Source organism: Eschrichtius robustus, chromosome 3 (genome assembly GCF_028021215.1).
Source record: "Eschrichtius robustus isolate mEscRob2 chromosome 3, mEscRob2.pri, whole genome shotgun sequence".
Lineage (NCBI taxonomy): Eukaryota > Metazoa > Chordata > Mammalia > Artiodactyla > Eschrichtiidae > Eschrichtius > Eschrichtius robustus.
In genome coordinates, this window is record NC_090826.1 from 133,344,977 (window position 1) to 133,348,945 (window position 3,969).

The 3,969-nt window shown below is 38.2% G+C and overlaps 1 pseudogene; it reads right to left on the reverse strand.

The window, feature by feature from the left end:
* Window positions 1-2,924: 2,924 nt before the first annotated feature.
* Window positions 2,925-3,709, reverse strand: LOC137760713 (small ribosomal subunit protein eS4-like; annotated as a pseudogene).
* Between the last annotated feature and the right edge of the window lie 260 nt (window positions 3,710-3,969).

Here is a 3,969-nt window from a genome sequence, read left to right on the forward strand (position 1 = left end):
GGCACTATTACATCTTGAGTCATTTAACTTTATTCAATTTCTAAATGCCAAGAGGCTAATCTTGACAAGCTTATCCAAGAGAGCTTTAAGAATTTTTTTTTAGTTGCTCATAAAGTATTTTCAAATCACATTCAACTTCAGTTTATTACTTTTCCTGTGTTTCACGAAAATTACCTCACACTGAAGTCTATCCACACGGGAATCAACGAAGTTCAACCACTTTTCAGTTGTTTTTGTAAAAATAACTGAATTTTGAAAAAAGTAATATTATTTCTTTACTTCCACACCTAAGGAAAAAAATGTCTCAATGGATTTTTCTCAAATATTCCAGTAATACAATTTTTTCATTCAATGCAAATACAGAACGTTTTAACTTACAAGGAGAATTTTTTTTTTTAAATAAATAATGCTAAATTGTTCTCAAGAAATGCTATGCTGTGAGTGGTGTAAGAGAGTGGCCATTTTTTCTTTTTTTTTTTTAAAGGGAACTTTATTTTTATTTATTTATTTTTGGCGGCATTGGGTCTTCATTGCTGCGCGGGCTTTTCTCTGGTTGTGGCGAGCAGGGGCTACTCTTCATTGCGGTGTGTGGGCTTCTCATTGCAGTGGCTTCTCTTGTTGTGGAGGATGGGCTCTAGGTGCGTGGGCTTCAGTAGTTGTGGCACACGGGCTCAGTAGTTGTGGCTCGTGGGCTCTAGAGCTCAGGCTCAGTAGTTGTGGCGCACGGGCTTAGTTGCTCCGCAGCATGTGGGATCTTCCCGGACCAGGGCTTGAACCTGTGTCCTCTGCATTGTTAGGTGGATTCTTAACTACTGCACCACCAGGGAAGCCCCTACAAGGAGAATTTTTAAAGAACGTTTTAAGCATGTGAGCTACAGTGGAAACTTATTATCTTAATGGTTTTTGTTTTTCTTGACACAAAAACTATTAATCGAACACTACTAGCTTTATTGTAGCTCTAAACCTCTGTACTTCCTTTAGAAGAGCTTGTAGTTTATAATGCTTACAGTCTGGCTATCTGGAGTACGTCTTATGAGAAGAAAACAGTTTCCACAAGTTAAGCTGAATGATATCAAAGAAATAGGCAATACTGAGATCATTTGCTGACAGTGTGTTAGGAGGGAAAGGCCTGAGAATGGAGGGATGGGGCTGGGTTGTGGATCACATTAAACATTAGAAAAAATGGAAAAACATGACAAGAAAATGGGGTAGGAGTAAGGTGGTTTCTGTGTTCAATAAGGACACACCATCCCATGAAATTAAGCAACAGTATCATGCTTGTTAATGTTGCCAGTTTTACAGAAACATCACTTATAAAACTGGACACTAAAGTATAATAAGAAAAAAGTCATCATTGCTTTTTATAAAATTATAGAGGTCACTCTTAGGAAAGCAATAGACCAGGTTAATTTTAAGGTTGCAAGTATAGTTTGAGGGTAGACTCCAAATTATTGTGCTGAGTTACTATCTTTCTTAATTTCATTCAGTTTATGAAATATTTTTTCAAAGTTTTCATAACTGGTAGGTGGGTGACAGGAGATGCAGCACAGCAGAGTTTATGGTGACCAGGGATGAGAGACTGGGTGCCAGGTAAGCAATAAAGAGTCGGATAAAAAGAGAAGACATGTATTGTATATGTAATAGTCAGCTTTGGCATACTGTAGACTGAGTGGCTTAACCAACAGAAGTTTTCTCTTAGTTCTGGAGGCTAGAAGTCCAAGATCAAGGTCCTGGCTCACTTGGTTTCTGGTGAGAGCTCTCTTCCTGGCTGCCTTCTTGCAGTGTCCTCACATGTCCTTGGTGTGTATGTAGGGAGGGAGAGAGGAAAGGAGGGAGAGAGAAGGAGAGTAGCCAGCTCTCTAGTGTCTCTTCTTGTAAGGATACTAATCCTGTGGGATCAGGGCCCCACCCTTATGATCTCATTTAACCTTAATTACTTCCTTAGAAGCCCTTATTTCCAAATTTAGCCACACTGGGGGATTAGGGCTTCAAAATATGATTTTTTTGAGGGTACATTAATCCATAAAATATAGAAAAGGGGATGGGGCTTCTAACAGAAGCAGGAAGTAGAAAAGTTTTACTACAACTGAATAATAAATTTGGCTCTGAGCCTCCTGGCAAATAAGGCAAAAAGGGAAACATAATAGGCAGTGTGAATTTAAATCAGTGAATAATCTCTTTGACATCTTAAGACTATTCCCTCATACCATGTGTTTCTGTTTGTTAAAGTAGTTTCAGATATTGACTGGTAAGGGCAGGAGGTGGGGAGGGATGTATTTTGGGGACTAGAAATTCTGTTGCATTTCATACCACACCATAGATTTTTTTTTTTTTGTACATAGAAGGCTGATTTCAAACACTGCTTTTATCCCTTGGAGACTGGGTGGAAGATGTCAGGTAGTACAAGTTCTGGACTGGAGTTGACCTTATTGCCACGAGAATTAAAGACTGGGCTTTTGAACTGTCAATGCATATGCAGGAATGAAACAAAACAAGTGGAAAAGTCACAAATCCTGCAAGCAGATTTTTTCAAATCTGAGGGGGATTTGTAAACCCTATTGCTGGTTCAAGTTAATAAAATACTTTTTACCAAAAATGCTAAAGAAGATCACTTATGTTAATTGTTTTATATTCAAGTGAATTTAAAATGATTTTTCCTGATAGTTGCCACTATCTATGGAATAACTGAAGGCAATTTATTCATCACAAACTAAAGTTGACATTTTTATTTTAGATGCTCAGGGTTGGTCAATATAATGTACACAGTGCAAAGGGTCACAAAATCATTTGAATGATGATTGTATTAATAATTAATATTAAGTTCTTAAATGGTTTGTGCCATTCTTATTTTTGTTTTTTAATCATGCCATATAATCTTCAGTTAAGTACAAAGACCTTTTCAATCACATAACCTAGAGATGATTTCACCCTATTTGGCTGCCAGTCTCTTTATTTCTCTCTTCAGCAATGGTGAGGTGGATCCCTTTTCCTTGGGGAAGAGATAATCTGTGGTTTGTTGCCTTTACCAATAACAAAAATGTTGGCGAGCCAGGAGGCAAAGCTGTTGCCTTTGGCATCTTTCACATGAACCATATCAAAAGAACCAGGAGGTCTCTTTCTGTTGGTGATCACACCAATTCTTCCCAGGTTAGCACCTCTGGTCACCACATACAGGTTACCAGTGTTAAACTTGATGAAATGGGTAATCTTGTTAGTCTCCAAATCAATCTGAATGGTGTCATTCACCTTGATGAGGGGATCAGGGTAGCAGGTGGTATGATCATCATGAGTTACCAGATGAGGAATTCCTTTTGTGCCCACAAAGATCTTTCTCACTTTGTACGACTTGTACTTAGCTTCCTTAGGTGTACTACAACGAACAGCAAAGTGACCCTTGGTGTCATAGAGAGATGGAAATTCTCTCTGGTCTTGTTAAGGCTGATGAAATCTATTAAACCAGCAGGGTAGGTTATATCAGCTTGGACCTTGCCATCAGTCTTAATGAACTGTTGCATGCAGATCTTCTTTGCTTCATTTCCTGTCAGAGCATACTTAGGTCTGTTCCTTAGAAAACGATGAGGGGGAGACATTCTCTCAGGCTTGTGGGGACTGGTAGATGGACGAGGAACGGACACATTGGTCAGTTTATCAGCATCCAATGCTTTGGAGTTGTTACATGCTTCAGATGTTTCTTGGGATCATGAGTCATGGCTGTGCTAGCCATGAAAAGAGCATTCTTCAATCCTTTTTAGCTTGCCTAAACTTTCTTTGAAGTCAACTTGGTTCTTAAATTTACATTGTTTTCTCAAAGTGGTAAAAAGAGAAAAAATAATTTCTGATCATTGAGATCCTTTCAAAATGGCAAATTCAAGACTATCAGTGTGTCAAAGTAGAACCAGAAAAACAAGTATAATGTAAACCTCAACATTTTTTTCCTTCATTCATCCTTTTGTTCATTCACAATTTGAT